Consider the following 21,084-nt stretch of genomic DNA (forward strand, 5'->3'; position numbering starts at 1 on the left):
TTGGTAGAACTGAAAACAATATGAAGTTCAGTTAGGTCGTCAGACCCCTGCTGCCTGCTACCTGTCCTCAAGGCCTGGATGATGATCTGTGACTGACAAACAATGTCGTACATCGAAGGGGAGAGAGTGGGTTGACAATAGCAGTGGAGACGGGCCTTCACAGCAGAGTACTGCGGTCACATTGTTACTTTGATGCACACTATCTGTACCATCACATCCATTGATACATACATTGTGTTTTGCTTGTTGTCAAACACCAGTTAGCCCACAGGCCTCTCCCGTCTCCAGCCCAGCCCCACAGCACTGTTAGGGTAGACATCTCTGCAGCCCCGATGGAGCTGCCGCCCTCTCCCCTTCATGTGATGTGCGCAGTCATGAAGAGATGTCTCCTAACGGACAGAGCTCTCCACTACCTATGAAAAATGAGTCCGACCTCGTGTAATGTAATCTCTGGTGCTCGTGTAAAGCGCTGTAATGCCCTTGACCAAAGTTTCACTCTATACAACTTCAACAGCAAAAAAAGACTTGGATATATTTACTGGGGTTCTGGTGATCTCCTTTCTCACTGCTCAGAGTTTTCTTCAGTTATAAATTGCTTGAGTTTAACAGACTTGTGGGAGCTTTGCACACGTGGGAATACAAAATACGTGATTTGGACACCTGGTGAGATTGTTTAATGGCGTGCGTGACAGAGTCTAGTCCCAAAGCATGCGCTGGGTACCTATGCGTCACGCTCTGCCTGCCCCTGAAGCCCTGCCCTTTGCTTTGCTAACAGGCCCGTGAAAACTTGGGAACGCTTGTGAGTTGCGGTGACTTCAATGACTCAAAGTATTCTTCAAGGAGAAAGAATACAAAAGAATAGTCTAGAAACACAATCCATTTAATCATTATGTGACACTATGGTTTGGTTTAGGAACATGGGTTAAATACATTCTGCAGCACACCTCTCTTGACCCCGGAAACGAAACACAAATACGTGACGTACTGAAATACAATGTTATAAAAATGACGCTTGCTTGAAAATGTTTCTTCTGTGCTGAACTCAGAGTGCTTACTGCTTAGGTCCTCATTACAAGTTGCAAGTCATTTCAGTGCAATTATGCTGCCCGTGAAGAACAAAACTTCACCAAAGGAAGAAACTCCAGTGCCATATTTACACCATTTCGGAGATTCCGAGGTCGGTCATTTTCTTGCTGACCTCGTCCCCGATGGAAATCTAACTAGGTTTTATCTGTCAGTTTTTTCATAAGAAATAACTCTGAAGTTCAAAATGACCATACTTCTTTGAGTACTGCGATTGTGCGCATCTGTTCTGATGACTCAGAATAAGGAAGTCGCCCGCAGGACCATGAAGCTTCCTCAACCCAGTCTCTGTAGTGACGTTTATAGTGCATCACAGGCTAAGGGTTTGGCTCCTCCTACAACGTCATGGGTTAAAGATGTGTCTTTAATGGGCAGAGGACAGGGTGTTTGGAAGGACAGCAGGTACTTGCGCCAGCAGGGTGCCTTGCCTTCTTGAGTGTCCCCGGGGCTAGGTGAGAAATGAGGCCATGTATGCTTAAAGGTGGAATGTCAGTGACACTGGAGCAACCCCTTTCCGTGTCCTTCTGAAAGCGGTAGGAACCCTTGAAGGAGCAATGCCTTTTTTCAAAGTGCAAATGCTTTCGTGAGCTGCCAGATTGGCCAATAGGCCAGTGCAACTTTGCTTCTTATGTACAATTACCCAGGCCAGCGTATCCAATCAGTTATAAAAAGTGAGAAAGAAAAAGGCAAACTCGTACGCTTCACGCCAGTGGACACAGAGGTCACTGGACTCACAAGAAGAGAGGCACAACAATTATTGTGCTACTGTCCTGTAAAGAGTCGTGCATTTACTGACTTGTACCTCCTAATTCCATCTGCTTGTCTACCGTTTTTTTCTCAATTTACTTCCGAAGTGTCTATCGACTGGTCCAACGCATGATACACATTTCCAATAGCAGACAATAACTAAAATGCAACGGTTCGTGAAGTGCCCCCTCTCAAGCATATGATGTTTTTTGCCGCCCTAGGCGGCTGCCTAGGCTTGCCTAATGATAGAAACGGCCCTGCCAGTAGGTTCACTGGACTTGTATCACATATCACAAATTGATGATGATCCTTAAAGGATCCTATTTTAAAACTGACTGGTCCTGAAATTGGGGTGGACATCTTTTTATTGGTATCACCTGCAACTTGAATTCTTTCTTTGCTGTTCTTACAGTAGAGCGGGTAGCACTAGTATCGACAAGCAATGAGATAGTATTCCTATCCACTTCTCCATCCACATAGGACTAATCTGGTCTACCTCTAGAGCTGTGTCAAGCATGCAGTTCTCCTCCCTGCTCAGGCACTGTCATGCTAACGGTTCCTAGTCACAATTGTCCACAGCAATCAAATATTGCTGTGCCACATTCTAATTCTGGTAATAATTCTGATTCGCATTTAGTCAAGAATGGTTCTGAAACATACAGAGTTAGAAAGTCCCACCACCCATTAAGGCAGAAGGATAGTTTGCCCGTCTAACCACTCAAATTCTACCCAGCAAGAGGGTAAAGTTGGAAACTAAAGTCCTCTAGGGGCAAGTATATTAGCATGAAGCTTTAACAAACAGGGGACATTTTTCATTCGGTGAGAAACCTCTCAGTCCATCGGCTACTTATTGTAGTATCGACAAATAGTCCAAAACCCAAAGAAGATGGGTTGTGAAAGTCAGAACGACAAGCCACCAACATCTTGTGAAAGAAGGCAACATATGGTGTTCCCACAATAATCAGTAGTTTGCATGCATCACAAATCAAAAATCAATTGAGTGCAGTGCCCCTCTTTTGGGGTTTCTACTTTTATAAAATTTCTAGCAAAGTCCTATGATGTAGGATCACATAACCATCAAAAGATCATCATGTGTCTTCCATATGCATTAAGTCTCTTGAATATTTGCAACATCAGGATGGTTTCCCATGCTCATCATGAGAAACAACAACTTCATGAGTCCACATCAGTTATCAATAGGTAAACATAATTGCAATTTATAGAATAGTGGAACTTTCAGTCTTCACCCTTCCTTTCCCATGGGAATAGTTTTACAGAAGAGTTAAGGAATGTCCATGTGCTGCACAAGAAGTGCTATAGTGTACAGAGGTAATCCAATCCATTGTATTAAATCAGGGTAAAGGATATCACTAGAGAAAGCAAGTCTCGGTCTCGAAAAGAAGCCTTTAAGTTGACTTCACATTTCTCCATACTATAAGATCAAAATCATCATTAAATTAAATAACTCATAAGAAAATCATAAAGAAATACATAAAGTGTTCACAAATCATTATTACATGGAATTAGCAAAGGTTAGGAATACAAAATTACTGCAAATTTCACTATTATATATAAATTAAAAAATTTCTAGATTAATGCTATAAAACCTGTTTCAACATATTCATAAACTATACAATCCCTTATATGTATCTACAGAATGTAAAGCTCATGTCTCATTGGTATATTAACTATGAAAAGGCATTCTATAACACGAGGCCTCCTATAAAATCATTTTATATGTATTATTGTAAATTTGTACAGGTGTCTCTATATTATGTTTAAAAGCACTCTTTTACTGTGTTTCTTCTACACTTATTTATTTTTCATATGTCTAATGTGTGCCACGTGAAAGTCCAAATCCATGTTTTTGTTTCTGCATTATGTCGTGTAGTATGATTTCAAAATGTTGTGCTACATCATTATTAAAAGCTGTATTGCAAGATGCCTCCTTGCTTGAATGTGACAAAAAAGAATCATGCATTGGAACTCCGCTAGTGATTATTTGAAATGGTTAGCTGAAAGGTAAAGTGTTTCGGGATTGTGATTAACAAATGTGTATTTATATGGCGGGTATACACCTTGGCACATTCCTGACTTACAAAACATGTTTTTTGCTTCCATATCAGGCTCAGACAAGTCACGTTTGAGGTGATGCCTCAATGTAAGTACCCATAGCAAAAACCTTCTTCTTCGCACTAGATTGATCGCATTTATCTGGCTGCTTTCATCTTTGTTCTGCTTTCCTTCTATCATTATAATTGCTTTTCTCAGCTTTTGTTCTGCTCTTAATATTCTTTAAAATTCATCATGATGTGTAGCTCAGACGGCTTAAGATAAAAGGCTGGCAAAATAGCTCTTCCACCGGCTTTTAGATTCCACTTTCACATGCATACCCTTAAACATACTGTCACACATCAGTCATAGGCATACACACAGTGGTGCACGCAGACAGGCAGACTGACACACAAACATGTGCTTACCTATGCACATGGAGCGAGTGTTCCCACTACAGGGCATTGAATGTCCCATACAAGATGCCAAGCCCAATCTAAGGGATATGATGCATCCTAGCTGCTGTGATCAGAAGACCAATTGAACATCCAGTGAGAAGGAATACAGGATTTGAACCGAAAGAATCATGAGTTCCTAATTAGCTGCTGTGAGGATTTTGGTGAATTATATGATTTGGCCGAGCAGACTTACCCTGAAATACACTTATAAAACTGTCTTGGGTCCGGTCCGGCTTACTTGAATAACCTTAAGATCAACCCTGGGGAGCTATGGTTTCGAGCATCAAGGCTTGCACAAACGAACCACTGTAAAGCATTTAACAGTACTCAACAACAAATAAGAAAGCCACACAACATGAAAGAAACAAAATACCAATTTATAAAAAGAGATTATAATTCTAGAGTTCAAGATGAGCAAAATTCATCGGAGTGTTCCAGATATGCAGATTTTTAAAGAAATCTTAATTTTAAAACCAACCGCAAACAAGCATTGCCAACCATAAAGTTCGAAAACTTTCATAAGTTTGCAAATGTAAGTTTGACTTAGATGTATTTGCTCAGGCCCAGCCTGAGCAAATACATCTAACAGGGGGAAGGTCTGGGGGCCACTTGGGTAGATTTTGACAGTCACCTAACCATCAGAGCATTTTCCAGCCCAGTTCCAAACTTTACAGCACAACAGCCACACACTTCATTGGAGTGGTCCTGATGCTGAGGATACAGGAGATGAAGATGCTCAAGGATGTTCAAGGTGCTGTCCGGACGACCGGGGTGCCTTTCCAATTATTCCTCTGTCCACGCGTAGGGTGAGGGGACATAGGCCACATAGATTGGAGTCCCTCAAAGTCCTCTTTCAGCCAGTAGAAGGAGAACTGCAGCTGGGGTCTGTACACAGTGGTCCCAGCGGTATCCTGTGGTGGAGGCTAGTATCTCTCTTGGGTGACCAATCGAGTCTCAGGTGACAGTCCTGGGTTCAGCTCTTGGTGCACACAGCGGCAGTCAGTGGGAATTGTTCTGAAGTGGCTACTGACTTGACAGTATGGGATACTTGGAGTCACTTCTATGGTCTGGGGCTGAGATATGACATTTCCATGAACCAAAAGCCAGAGGCATAGCTCTCTCTTTGCAAGCCCAAGCTGCAGCAGGTGCAGTCCAGTAGACATATCAGTCCCACTTTGTGCGGTCCAGAGATCAGCAGGGCCTTCCTTCTTTGGTCCTTGTTCCAGGTCCGAAGTGATCTGAGGTTCAGGGTGCCAGAGGTGTCATATTTATTCCCTGAAGGTCCCATAGGGAGATGATGCAGTTACTAGCCAACTGACTAGAAGGTCCTCTCCCTCCTGGGGATGAATGTCCGTCAATGTGTGGCTACACTACTCCCCGGGTGAGCAGAATGTAGCCAGTGACTTGTGAGGCCACTGGACAAACGAAATTAGGCACAGAGTGGCAACTTTCTGAAAGTTGCATTTCTTTAAAAGTTACATTAAATTCGATGTGGGCATCAAGTCAGGTTTACCATGAAAATTAGTTTGCAACCTTACAGTACACAGCTCGGTAATCCCATTCAGAAGTTAGCCAGACTGAGGGGTCAGCCGGTAACCCTGTGGTAGCCAATGGGGCTATTACCCATTCCACAGCAGTAAAACAATTTAGAGGTGTTTCAGCAAAGACATATATTTAAAAGTACATGTCCTACTTAACAATATAGCTCACTGCCATATGGATACATAGGCTTTCCTGAGGGAAAACTTACATATATTGTTAAGTTAGTGGTGGCTTTGCCATTATTGTGAATGGCAAAGTCGAACTAGCAGTGTGACCACTGCTCTTCCAGTATGCATTGGCAGTCTGGGAGATATTTTGCACCTTCTCACATAGGTTGGTATAGTCAATGCTGCAGCCCTGGGTGGAAACTCTGCCTTACATGCCCTGGGTAAAAATATACATGGACTTATAAGTAAGTCAGTCCTTGCCAATTGGGGATAGCCAATTCAACATACTCTTTGTAAGGGGTTAGAAAACTATAACCGAGGTCGAGTTGGCATGCAAAGATTGGTGTAGCTTGGAAAAGATTGTTGAAATCAGATTCTTATTGAAGAAGTGACCAATGTTTCATGATAATTTGTTTTATTACAACACTTGGAGTCGAAAATGTTGAAACAAAAACTGGTGGTTCAGAGTTTGAGATGGTAGATGCCTTTACTTCTAATAACTGGTTTCATTGCTTTGTGTCCACTCATGTTTGGGCTTCATATATGATGTGTGGTGGATATGCTCGTTGTAAGAATTTCTCTTTGATTACCTCACTGTTTATTCTGTAAATTTCATCAATTGACGATATGTGTTTCATACCGAGCAACTGTGAGTATGGTAAGTGTCTTTTGAGGCTCATCTGTTGGAAGCTGTAGAAGTGAAGGAAATTATTACGATCTGTTTTCTTTGTGTATACTGAGGTGACCAGGTTGTTACGTTCCAATGTTATTTCAACGTCCAGAAATGCTATTTTTTCTTTGTCAATAGAGTGAGTAAATTTAATTCTTTTATCTATTGTGTTCAGTTGGTTCATATTCTCCACTAATGAACTCTCTTCTACATTCAAAATTAAAAAATATCATCAATGTTTCGATAATATGCTAGTAAATGTTGTTGCCATACTGTTTTAGATAGAATGTGACCCAATTCAAAGTGGTGCATATATAAATTTGCATATGTCGTGGCTGCACAATTGCCCATGGCTACGCCTGAAAGTTGTGCGAAAAATCTTTTGTTCCAAGTAAAATAACTGTGATGTAATGAGAATTGCATCAGTTCCATCAAAAATATTTGTAGGTTTATTTCTTTGCCTCTATTTACCAAAAAAGATGCCATTGCTTTTAGGCTTTTGTCATAGGGAATTGATGTATATAAGGAATTTACATCCACTGTACAAAGAATCACATTCATTTGTTCGTCTATTATTATTTCATCCAGCTTTTAGGGACTATGACCTAAAAGTACATTTGTAGCTCCGGTGAGCCATAAAATCCTTGATACGTTCAAGACCATTGTGCTCACCGGAGCTATTAGTTGTTATTTCACTGACAAACACACATGCACCAATACCGTCGTGCAAAATCACCGTTCTCAGGCAGGACTACCGTTTTTCTCATTACTCATTGGTCTACACACTGAATAGAATTCTGCCTGACATCATACACAACTCACAAGTGGGCTACATCAAACACAGGCTGTCGCAAGACAACACAAGGCTGCTGTGCCACCTGATCAACCACACAACACAGAGCAATGAGCAGGCGGTCATGATAGCACTGGATGCAGAGAAGGCTTTTGACAGAGTCTCGTGGCCCTTCCTTAGGAACTGCATGACAAAGTTTGGATTGGGGGAAAAGTACATAGCAATGATAATGGCCTTATACAACAAACCAAGAGCAAAAATAGTAGTCAACGGGAGCACATCTGAGTCGCTCCTACTAGGAAGAGGAACTAGGCAAGGATGCCCACTGTCACCTGGTCTCTTCCTACTGGCACTTGAACCACTACTTGCAAAAATAAGAGACAATGAGGGAATAACGGGTGTCAAGATCGGAGGGAAAACAGTAAAACTCGCAGCATACGCAGACGACATCCTCATCACAACCACCAACCCGTCAACGTCAATCACAGCACTAATGGATACAATAGGGGAATACGCAGAAGCATCCGGATACAAACTCAACAAGGACAAATCGGAATGCAAACCAATGAACATCCACACCACAAAATCGGTACTAGGAGACTCCGGCCTAGCCTGGCAAACCAAACCACTCAAGTACCTAGGCCTACAGTTTGGGAGGGACCTAACATCAACAGTACAGCACAACGAAGACTCACTGCTAAAAAAAGTTAAAGATAGACTAGAGCTGTGGTCGCCCAAATACATCAGCTGGTGGGGAAGGATAGAGACGATAAAAATGATGATAACACCCGCAATAAACTACACGCTAAACATGCTACTGATCCCAATGACGGAAGGTTTCCACAAAAAACTGGACAGCTTGATCAACACCTTCCTATGGAGAAACAAAAAACCACGAATTAGCCTACCCAAACTGAGGCTAGCGAAGGAACTAGGAGGCCTCAACCTGGCAAACTTCAAAACCTACCAGACAGCCTGCCTAGCTAAACAAGGATTCGCATGGATCGACGAAACACAACAATACAAACCAGTCTGGTTAGAACTGGAAAGAGAGCTCCTGGAAGGCCTACACCCGACAGCGATTTTAACTGCAAACAAACACCCCCTATGGTCAAACACGATACTGAAGCACACCAGAGAAGCGCTGATGGTAGTAGACAGGCGAATGACACAGAAACTGAGAGGTACAACATGGGAATCCATCTGGCTCAACACAAAAATATCATATCAAGGAGCAATAATGAACTATGACACATGGATCAAAAAGGGAATAAGCCTACCCAAACAAATAGAAACGAAGGGGAAGCAACTAACCTTCTCAAACCTACAACAACTATACAACCTCCCCAACAAAGAGCTATACACATTTCTGAAAATAAGAACTGCCATAACCAAGGCAAACCTAACCCGAGAGGAACCAGGCATCGTCAAGTACGTGCAAATGCTAAACTCGGCAGGACACCAAACCGCGATGATCTACAAACTACTCGCCCCAACGACCCTGTCTCTAAACAAGAAGACAACAAACTCATGGGCAACACTCCTAGGCAGACAGCTAAACGAAAAGGAACAGGCGCAAATGTGGTGCTCAGCTACAAAAAGCAAGATCACCCCCCAACTGGCACAAACAAAATACTGGCTACTCCACAGAGCCTACTGGACCCCATCTAGGCTCCATAAAAGCGGCATAGCAGAATCAGGCGACTGCTGGAACTGCCAGAAGGAGGAGGGCACACTCGAACACCTCATCTTTGGATGCGTCAAAGTCAAGAAGTTCTGGGCCCAGATAAACGCATTCATAAACGACATGTTCAAAACAGACTTAATGATAAATTATGCGACCTTGGCGATAGGGCATGTAACGGCGAACCTGAACAGCAGGGAAGAAAGAGATCTTCTAGACCTGCTCCTGACAGCAGCCCTAAAGATAATCTTAACGAACTGGAAGAACACGGCGAAAGCAAACTTCAAAACATGGATCAACTGGGTCACCTTCCTAAGAGGAGCAGATAACATCACAGGCAACTTCTCGAAAGAACATACGCCCAAAGAGCCCATGTGGAGACCACTCGACGAACATTTAAAGAAGCCACACTGAGCACCCCCCCCCCCTCTTTCCTTCTTCTTTCATCTCTCTCTCTCTCTCTTACACTGCTGTAAGACTGCCAATGTATATGCCACTTTTATTTTTCAATAAAAATCTTTTAAATAAAAAAAAAAAGAACTACAAATGTGTCACATGATCGCGCTATTCCGGAAGTGTGCGCCTACACACCCGTTTTTAACGAGAAGACTTGTTTTCAGCCTAAATGAAACATTTGCGGTATTACACCGGGCAAACAACGAATCTTTTCAACCGTCATGCGTCTTAGATCACACTGGTATGACAAAGAATATTGCACCCGTGCAATTTCTTTCGCGAACCACGCGCAATATGTGACACTTTCTGTATAACGAGCACTGAGCACAATTTGGCGTGGAATCGGTACTATACCACCACGTTCAGTAGACCGTTGAGTACTTCTTTGTGAATAAAGCGATATCATCGGAGTGTGATTCACACCCAGTTGAACGGTTGCACACTAAGGATTTTTATAACTATAGTCATAGCGACACTATATTGCCAAGTTCGCTACCTTGGCTATAATTCATACTCCAAGGATTTTAAAAAGCCAGACTGGCACGAAACCACTAAGTCCACCACCCCGCTGAAGCACTTTGTTTAATAAGCACAACAACGCCATTTTATTATGGCACATTTCTTTCATAATAAACTGGACACAGAGCACATTTTCACGTTTGTTTTATAACTGAGATTACACATTACACGGTTAAACACACGATGTACGCACTGATATAATTTGAATTTTATTAGAAATGCATGCACTCGAGAAAATAGCTTGAAATGTTTTACATAATGATGCAAATATAAGTGGTATACATTCTATGTTTTGGCCTAAGTGAGGTATCATTATTATTTTCTAGGGATAAACCCCTAATGAAGAGCAGGTCCCGAAATGCATAGGGGTGACGAATAACCCTGTGAGAAATACGACGTTAAATTTAACAAATTCAGTATATGTTTGGAATATTACATATGAATTATTTGTGAAATATTGAAGAATCAATGAAAGAGACATTGAGAACTTTATTGTAAAAAGATACATCTTTATCAAAGAAATGAAAATAATTTTTTGAAACACACTGTGCAAAAGAGTATCCATCGCTTGAGAGAGTCTACAGGGTAGACCCGTTCCCGAGGGAAGGGCAACAAAGCTAGTAGTTTTCACAAATTTCGCTCAAGGACAGGAGGCGAATAACCTGTAGACCAAAACCTTGAAAAAATCGCCAATAACAATCAGGACTCACTATTTTAAACACAAATTTGTTAAACAACTGGATATAATACGAGTGCGACAGAGCCACCCTTTCTAGCTAGAAATATAATTATGCACATTATTAGTTTGAACAATACAGATTTACACTACATTGATGCCCCTGTAGTTGTCTGTTCTGAGGCAGCTCAATTAAAGTTTGGGATTGATAGCTGGCACTGAGATACTAGGAGCTTCAACAGTGAGTTGACACCTGCATATTTCAAAACCACTACCTCTGTGTTGCTACTCACCACTTTTGTAGATGTCAAAAAACACCTAACATTCATGAAAATTTAGCATTCACATAAACACTCATACACATACAGGCAGACAGGCACGTAAGCTTGCACTCTATCAGATACACCTGGTGGAAGGTTTTAAAAACAAAAGCAACATTTACCTAGGACAGTCTTCAAGACACACTTTGCTCTACACAGCAAAGTCATACAATTCACAACTTACAGCTCCAGTAAGCAGCGTGCCATGACCAGGTTTGTAAGCGTGTCCACTTAGAAGCTCAGATAGGACAGGATAACATGTTTTCTAATGGGTAACACGAGAGCATGACAGATAAGCTCTACATCAGCATTATTCAACATGCTGCACTGTTTGTATTAAGTGTAGTATGTGAGATATGTATTGTGCTTGATTGAAGCCAGGCTGTAACAGTCACCACATGCACATGTGCAATATAGCCAATTGAGTCTTTTTCTACTGCAAAGGTGATATTACAGCTACTTACATGTAAATACATGATTAGTGAGATTGTTTCTTATCATGTAAACTCTCTAATATGCCAAGCCAATTAGCTGCAGAATGAGGCTTAATGTTTGTGTATGTCGTGCCATAGCGCTCTTTATGAATAAGCCACCACCCTAATCAAAATAATCTACACAGCTGCTTCAATTTTTACTTGAATTATCTACTTCATCTCCTTCCTTATTATCACCCTCTCTGCCTCTAAACATTGACCAATTTTTCCTTCGATGGACTAGTGTGGTTCCCCATTATTTCATGAAATCCCATCTTACTACCATGGGCCCCAGTGCACGAAAAGTAATGTTTTGTCTTGGCAAGTCAATGGGCTCTGAATCCCCAGTTCAGCAAACATATGTATCGAAGGAATCTCTATCCCCAGCACCCCAGACAGCTCCATCCCCAACTGTCCCAGAAGAATCTTTTGTTATAGCACAGGTCCAAATGATATGCAGGAAGGTAACTTCTACTGATTTGCTTTTGGGGCATTCTTCAGTGGTATTTGTTGTAGTATATTCAGTTCAGTATTTTGAGTTGGAAACTAGCTCTTAACACCACCTACTTGGGGTAGTTGTAAGAGCAACTCAACTGTTCTACTGCCAGTGCCAAAAGCAGCATGAATAGATGGCACCATCGAGTCTCTGTGTAGCAGTCTCAAGACCATTCCATAGCCAAATCTCTCCAAGATTTTAAACAAACAGCCCCATTCTTTGGATTACAGTGTCTTTTCAGCATGTAAGGACAGAATTGTGTGTTGCTTTCACTTAGTTTGTCCATCCACTTGTACAGATAATGCAGGTTGAGCAGTGTAGAGTGGCCTAGATCAGACCTTGAGTAGCCTGGATGTTTGAGAGTGGTTAGTACTTCAATAAGTCTGCTTGCGTGCAATTTAGCTACCTTTGTTTTCCACATTCAATATGGATATTTAGCATTAGGAGTAGCTGTCCTCTGGTGAAATTCTCTGTTTGTGTAGTTATGACATTTCTGGGATCATCAGCTAAGTGTCCTTTTTCTTTCGTTGCTGCAAACATAAGTAGCATATGGTCTCCTATTAGTGGTTTTGGTCTCTGAACAACTCTACTGAGAGCCATTTCGTTCCAGGAACCTAACGTGTCTCTATCTGACCCATAGACTCTCTTCCCTCTCCTCGCTCAACATGAAATCATATAGCCTCTCTCTCACCTTCTCCAATAGTCTCAGAAGCTCCCTTTTCTACATGGTGTCAGTCCAGTCATCTCTATTCTTTGTCTTCACTCATGCATGCAACTTCTTATTGTACCTGACAGAAGCCTTAACTATGCCCACTTCTTCCATCTCACACATGCCCACCCGGGTCCTCCCTTGCTCTACCCACCTCAACCCTTCTTTCTTTCTGCTCAAGTAGGCAAGCAAGCACCCTGCCTTATTCCATACTTCTTACAATCTTGTTGGGCAGTCGCAAGGTATGCATTGACTGCATCATTTATGTAAGTCAGTGTAGAACTTTGTTTTCTGCATGGTCACCCCAGATTTTTAACTTTTTCTGGACCCTATTTTTGCTGGTAATAACTCCAAGTACTGTGACCCTGCTATTGAGTGCCAAAGTGTTCTATAACTAAAATGGTACTGGTAATGGTTTCACCCCATTGTTCTATTTAAGTGCCATATAAGGACATAGTGGATGGCATAGAAAATGCATCAATGGCATGGGGCTTAAATGTCACACGTTGACTGCAATTAGTATTTACACCTCTATGGGGGAATTCCCAAATCCCTTTCCAGTTTAACAACCCCTTCTCCAGGTTTCTACTTTTCTCGCACCTTATTTTCCTTCTATGGTGCACAAGTGCAATGACCTGTCCTGAGATTACTATATCATTGGCTTCCTATAGGGTCCTTGACAGCTCTCCGTTCCAATGTTGTCTTTGTTTGGTGCTTCCTTTATGTTTTTCTATTGTTTCTTCCTCTTTTTAGCTCCCAGGCATTTAATTTCCACCTTTTTCTCTCCCACCATGTCTTCCTCCAGGTCCTTTTTCCTACTGTGACAAGCAGCAGAGACTAATCTGAGGACCCTCGATAAAGTAAACTATTGTCACTGAGGCTACAAAAAACACATGCTGCCTTCACATACTCCAGCAGAAACAGCTACGCAACTTCAAACTAGGGGTGTGCGAGACTCGTGGAGTTTTACTCCGGGGAATTCCACAGTTACATAAAAAAGATTTTGCAGAGTTCCCCGAGCCACTGAATTTTGGCACGGCTTGCTCCATGCTGTAAAATCAGTGCAAATGGCACCACGCTCCATGCCAGAGTGTGCTGCTTCATGCTGCCACTCAAGTAGATTTTCTACTTGAGGGGCAGCTTTCTCACCATGAACAGTAGCGACCTGCCATGACCGCCAGTGTGAGAAATCATGCTGGGATTCGTCCTAGTACTCAATTTTTCTCGCTTGCGCTGAGCCTTGTGTGAAAAAAGTTTTTTCCAGTACAACGCCTTCCGAGTGGAGTCCGAAGTGAGCAAACCTCTGTGTACTCCACCAGAGGAGCCGAGTTTACCGCTCACCACTACTTCAAACACACTTCCGGCATGTTGATGACTGCAGTACAAATGACTATGCAGAAAAGATAGGGAAATAAAGCCACACTGTTACTCTCCACCTTAAAGACTAATCATTCAAAAAAATACAGGTGCAGCTTAACATATATCAAAGCTAAAGCACCTTTGTGTTTTTTCCAATAGATGTATGCATTGGATTGTTTGAGATAGGAACCTCCCTAACCCTGCTTCATAGCCAGGTCGTGTCACACTTTTTCTAAAAGAAGCTGATCAAAAAAGCTAATTTTATTGCAAACTATGGGCCCGATTCACAGTGGTAAACTTAGAAGCTTGGTCAAACTCAAAACAAAAGTATAAGTTTAGGACTTTGGGAATTCATTTCGACATAAAGAGAGTACTTGTATATGCCCTTTGTGAATTCCCAAATTCATAAACTAGACTCTTTGTCTAAGTTTAGACCAAACTTTTAAGTTTATCTTTGCGAATCAGGGCCAACATTCTGCATCTATTAGAAATACCTTTGAAATATAAAATGTACTTGCAATGGAAATACTTATGGCCTTGAGATTAATTGACCATCCTTAAGATTTCAAAAGTATCTTGAATCACATAAAGATAGAATGAGGATGTGATGCAGGTAATACATTGGTTATCGATCAATCAGCCTAATTTCAGCGTGCTTAATACCAAAAATATATTAGAGTCATGTCAAGTCATTCCACTACTTATGAAGGGATTCAGAAACACTATCAAAAAATATATAATTCATTGGGACTGTTAATGCAACATGTGTTAAAATTAAATCTCACCTTTGGATTATACATCTGCAGGTTGATGTTTCAACTTCTGGCATCATAAGCTTATTGAATATGGAGAATTTTAGCATATTTTAGTTTCTGAAAATTTGCAATGAAACTTAATAATAAAACAAAATGTAATAGACGTAATAATATTGATTTGCTTCAGATGTATCGAATTGTTCAGTTTGAAAAAGATCGCATATTATGCTTCAGAGTGATAAATGACATGGTTAACCTAAAAAGACTTTCATTGCAAAAATATAACAAACCTTGCAAAATGTCTGCTTGTGGTGCATGAAGACGGTTGTGATTGAAATTGATGATCACATAACATTCAGTCATAGGTTTTATTTTGATTTGTCTTTCAAAGTATAAGCCAATTAAACATAGGTCATTGTTTTGCCTCCAGGCAATGACATCAAAATAAATCTAGCAGAGAGCCATATACAGGTTTTTTCCTGAACCTTAATTCCGCCCAAGGTCATTTCTGAGCTTGTCCATCTCAGTTGATCTTCGCCAAAAGACAATATCTATAATTTATAGCTAGAAACACCAGACAGGAAAGCAAGAAATACTGTACTTGTTCAGATGACACGTTACTTCTTTGAGAACCTATCCTGGTTTAAGCAAACAAGTTCACAAATGTTCATTTCCCTTATTCACTCTGATTTCTATTAATTACACATAGGTTAGGTAATATTTCTGCTTTCAAAAGTAGGCGCGTAGTCTTGGGGTTACAGATGCATGCAAGAATAACTTGATCTATGAATCAATGAAAAAAAAATTCTTGTTTATGACAAAACCTATGCTAGATAAATTAAAAGTGTTCGGACATATATGTGGCACACATGTTAATTAGGAAGGAAAATTAAATAATCCCTTTGAAGGTACTGGTATTTACATATCGCTTACCACCCGTTCGAAGGCACTGGAGAACTCTTTTCTGATGAGTAGCACGCTCTTCTTTGCGACCTAAATGTTAGTGATTAGTTCATGCATATTGTTATAGTTTTACTGTGCTGTTTGTCGAAGACTTGTCATGCAGTTTGTGATAATCTTTCCATTAAAAAATACTATGAAATTCCTTCAATATGGAGCTCCTATATTGGCACCCATTTACTGTTTATCAATCGGTTCGCATGCAGGTTGATACTACGCTGTTAGGTGCCTAGTAGCAGTTCCATTCATTAGCAAGATATTCCACCATTACTTCTGGAAACCACTAGTTCCACATGGATGTAATGATATTGTCATTCATTCCATATAAATATGGTTCTCCATACGGTGCTAGTGTACTCATCCTGTGTGATTTGGCTACTAGATTCTTCTATGTTGGTTGTACTGCTATTCGTGCAGTTTATGGTTAGTCTGATAGGCTGAGAGCAACATCAGCCAAGCCAAACATGCCAGCTCTTGCAGTGTGTGATTAGTGTGGTAATGATTCGGTGTTACCCAGAAAGGTTTGGCAGAGTTTTGTTGCAGCTAGATAATGGTAGACATCAGTACATGAAGGGGTACCATTTGTAGTCATCTTATTTTCTGTGATTGATTGTATTATTATGTGGATTTTTTTCAGCTGTGCCCAGTGTTCCCATTAATATTTGATATTCTTGTGCTTTTTTTCTATCCTCCGGCCAGAATGACAAAGGAATAATGAATTAATGCTGATGGCTGGGGGTTGGGTATTTGAGCACATAGACGGTCCTATAGTTCCTCTTCTTCTTTGGTGATTGAAGAGAAGACTTTCTTCTATTTTGATGGAATTTTGGTGGGAAAACACTGGACTTTACCATTCTCCTAAGTTCCAGGTATCTCACAATGGCTCTTATCTTTGTCTGGAGGAAGTTCTTTAATTGTGTGAATTGTACCGAAAAGGATGTGCTTTCTTCCTACAGTGTGGTATGATTAGCGGTGGTGCTAATCTGAATCACAGTGTCCTTTTAATGAACTATCTCATAAGATTTGTTTGAAGAAAGGCCAGTCCGTTGCCATGTGAACAATGCATAGCCTCTTGAAAGTAGATCTTCTAGTTAAAGAGAGCCAGTGAAGGTCCACTAAGATTACCAAGTAGAAGTACTATCACAGAGAAGTAACCTGGAGCATAGTGCTTCACAGCCCATAACATTCTGTAATGTTTGGGGATTTCATGACATGCCCTGTCACACATTGTCTCCTTACACGAGGAAAGCAGCCTTTCAAAATGAAAAGACAAATGCTAGATTAAATATAAAATCTAAGCAATGTCTCAAGTTTAAGACAAATTAATAAGCTTACAAAAAGTGAACAGAATGTATACTATGTCGTTAATATTTGGGACTTCACTATTCACCTGTTCTAAAAAAAAGTGATACATCTGCAGTAATTAGATATTACAGCTGAGTTGTGAAATCAGTTACTTCAAGACTTTACATGCAGTGTGGAAGGCAGGTACTGGGCAGAATATTCATTATGTCACACTACAGTACCATATCTTGCAACCAATTACAAATTGCATTATTGTTTTCAGAGTAAATCTGACCAAACATTCAACTATGTTAAAGCATAGCTTTTCTTCAGTAGGGATAAACAAGAGACCGCAAATGTTAACAAGAGTTCAGAAAATTGGGATAGTGTGCCCATGTAATAGAAGAAATAAAATACCCCTTACCAGAAGTTATTCGGATATTACAAGTCTTGTCTGAGTGTTGTGACTTTATAAAAGAGGTCTCTGCGACTTCCAATATCCTTATCATACACTGCTGAGGGTTCTAAATCCCATAAATGAGGATTTTCTTTCAAATCAGCTACAGCTGACAAACCTGAATTGGGTCAGAAAAACTGGCACGCATTTATCCTGCCCACAGAAAATGTTTACAAAGTGAAAACAGGTTGGCGTTTCTGCAATTCTTTAACCTCTTCACTGCTCTGCTAGGCCTTCCCCCGTGCTAACACTTTTTTGGGGGCTATTTGGGGTAGTTCACGCTTAGTCCCCTGTAACTTTTTGTCCGCATAAGGAATCCATGCTAAATTTGTGTTCTTTTCTTCCAACTTCTGGTAGATTCCAAAGGCATCTAGGCTTTGTGGATTCCCCCAGAAGGGACCCAGAAATTAACCAAAATACAGCTAAATTATTATTATTTTTAAATGGCAAAAAAGTGCTGCGGAAGAAAGTGTCTAGTTTTTTTCCTGCAAATAGTATCAACAAAGGGTTTGTGGTGCTGAAATCACAATCTTCTCAGCTTTCAGGAACAGGCAGACCTTTGTCAAAAAACTACAATTTTCTACACTGTTGTGGCATTTTACTGGGACCTAGCCTATTTTTGTGATTTTTTGTGCGTTCAACCTCCTTCCAGTTACTTATAGAAATGAGTGTGAAAGCAATAATGGTTTACAGACAGCTATCCATTTCCAAAACCTAGGAACATTTTTGAACTCAGCAAGGGGTTATTTGAGTAGATCCTTCAAGGTTTCCTTATAGGAACTAACAGTTGAAAATAAAAAATATTGACATTGAGTTGAAAAAAAGCCATTTGTGCCAAAGTTTTCACCTGTAACTTCTTCTAAGTATGACAGATTTTTTAAAGCAATATACTGTAACATCTGCTGGGTCCTTCTGGTTATGGGGATGTATAGGACTTGAAGGTTCACCAAGAACCAGAGGAAACCAGATCCAATAACTGAGCTGGGTCTTGCAATGGTTTTTTATTGTGTACCTGTTATATAGCAATTCCTTTGATAAAATATAAAGAGTGAAAAATAGGAACCAAGTAAACCTATATATTTCTGAAATGGGAACAAAATATAGAGATTAGAAGCAGTGGTTATTTGCCCATTTCCAAAATTGTGAAGTATGTGAATTAGAGGTCATTTTTCAAAATGACTTCTTGTTTTACAAATTGTCTTACGTTTGGAAGGCAGGAATGCAAAGAAAGTCAATTGGTAATAACATGTGTTCTGCTATTCTGTGTTGCACATAGTTTCCCAATAAAAATGCTATCTCACTTGTGTGGGAAGCCCTAGTGCCTGTGGTGGGAAACGGCCCAATACACAACATGGACACATCACATTGTTCCAGTTAAAACGGACCCTTTTTTGTAAAGTGCCTAGCTGTGAATTTTGGACCCTAGCTTAGCCGGCAACTAGGGAAACCTAGCAAACCTATCCATTTTTCAAAAGTAGACACCAGGGGGAATCCAGTATGGGCTGACTTGTGTGGATCTCACCAGGTTTGTTAGCCAAAAGCCCTTGTAAACCTCAAACTTTGTCCTGAAAAACACATGTTCCTCACATTTCTGTGATGGAAAGTTGTAGAATCTGAGGGGAGCCAAAAACGTCCAGCCACCCAGTATTCCCAAGTCCTCAGGTAAAAGTGGTACCTCACTTGTGTTGGTGGGCCTCGTACCCATAACAACAAAATGCCCAACACACAATGTAGACACATTACATTTTTTCAGTTAAAACTGACCCTTTTTCCACAGTGTGCCCAGTTATGAATTTTGGACCCTACCTCTGCCGGCACCCAGGGAAACCTACCAAACCTATATATTCTTAAAAAGTAGACATCCAAAGGAATACAGGTTGGGGTGAATTGTGTGGATCTCATCAGGTTATATTACCCAGAATCCTTTGCACACTTCAAACTTTGTAAAAAAATAAACACACACATTTCTGTGATGGAAATATCTGGAATTTGCTTGTATCCACACACTTCAACACACCCAGCATTTGCAAAAGTCTCAGTATTAAAATGGTACCTCACTTGTGTGGGTAGGCCTAGTGCCCATGACAGGAAATGTCCCGAAACACAACATGGCCACATCACATTTTTTCAGTGAAAACTGACCCTTCTTTTCCAATGTCCCTAGTTGTAGATATTTGATCCTAGATCTGCTAGCACCTAAGGAAACTAGCAGACCTATACATTTTTGAAAACTAGACACCTAGGGGAATCTAGGATATGGTGACTTATGTGGCTCTCACTAGGTTGTAAAAAAGACCACATTTTCCTAACAGTTCTATGATTGAAAGTTCTGGAATCTGGGTGGATCCACAAACTTCCACCCGCCCAGCATTTCCCAAAGTCTCCCAATAAAAATGGTACCTCACTTGTGTGGGTAGGCCTAGTACCCACATCAGGAAATGGTCCAAAACACAACATGGACAAATCACACTTTTCCAGTGAAAAGTGACTCTTTTTTTGAAATGTGCCCAGCTGTGGATTTTGGACTCTAGCTCAGCCGGCACCTAAGGAAACCTAGAAAACCTAAGCATTTTTTAAACTGGACACCTAGGGGAATTCTGGATGGAGTGACATGTGTGGCTCTCACTAGGTTCTGTTACCCAGAATCCTTTGCAAACCTCAAACTTTGTAAAAAAAAATATATTTTCCTCACATGTCTGTGATGGAAAGTTCTGGAATTTGCTTGTATCCACACACTTCAACACACCCAGCATTTGCAAAAGTCTCAGTATTAAAATGGCACCTCACTTGTGTGGGTAGGCCTCGTGCCCATGACATGAAATGTCCCGAAACACAACATGGCCACATCACATTTTTTCAGTGAAAACTGACCCTTTTTTTCCAATGTCCCTAGTTGTAGATATGTGATCCTAGATCTGCTAGCACCTAAGGAAACTAGCAGACCTATACATTTTTGAAAACTAGACACCTAGGGGAATCTAGGATATGGTGACTTATGTGGCTCTCACTAGGTTGTTAAAAAGACCACATTTTCCTAACAGTTCTATGATTGAAAGTTCTGGAATCTGGGTGGATCCACAAACTTCCACCCGCCCAGCATTTCCCAAAGTCTCCCAATAAAAATGGTACCTCACTTGTGTGGGTAGGCCTAGTACCCACATCAGGAAATGGTCCAAAACACAACATGGACAAATCACATTTTTCCAGTGAAAAGTGACTCTTTTTTTGCAATGTGCCCAGCTGTGGATTTTGGACTCTAGCTCAGCCGGCACCTAAGGAAACCTAGAAAGCCTAAGCATTTTTTAAACTGGACACCTAGGGGAATTCTGGATGGAGTGACATGTGGGGCTCCCACTAGGTTCTGTTACCCAGAATCCTTTGCAAACCTCAAACTTTGTAAAAAAAAAAATACACTTTTCCTCAC

The 21,084-nt window shown here is 40.8% G+C and overlaps 1 long non-coding RNA gene across 4 annotated transcripts in view; it reads left to right on the top strand.

The window, feature by feature from the left end:
• The window catches only part of LOC147731584 (uncharacterized), a 793,594-nt gene that overhangs the window by 70,969 nt on the left and 701,541 nt on the right, over positions 1 to 21,084 (top strand). For 3 of the 4 annotated variants that reach the window (XR_015308453.1, XR_015308455.1, XR_015308452.1), the window contains exon 3: positions 3,957 to 3,991. The exons of the other annotated variant lie outside the window; for it this stretch is intronic. This is a non-coding gene — a long non-coding RNA (uncharacterized LOC147731584). The remainder of the gene's footprint in view (positions 1 to 3,956; positions 3,992 to 21,084) is intronic. 4 annotated transcript variants of the gene reach the window in all.

This window comes from Lissotriton vulgaris, chromosome 2_1 (assembly GCF_964263255.1).
Source record: "Lissotriton vulgaris chromosome 2_1, aLisVul1.2, whole genome shotgun sequence".
NCBI classification, from domain to species: domain Eukaryota; kingdom Metazoa; phylum Chordata; class Amphibia; order Caudata; family Salamandridae; genus Lissotriton; species Lissotriton vulgaris.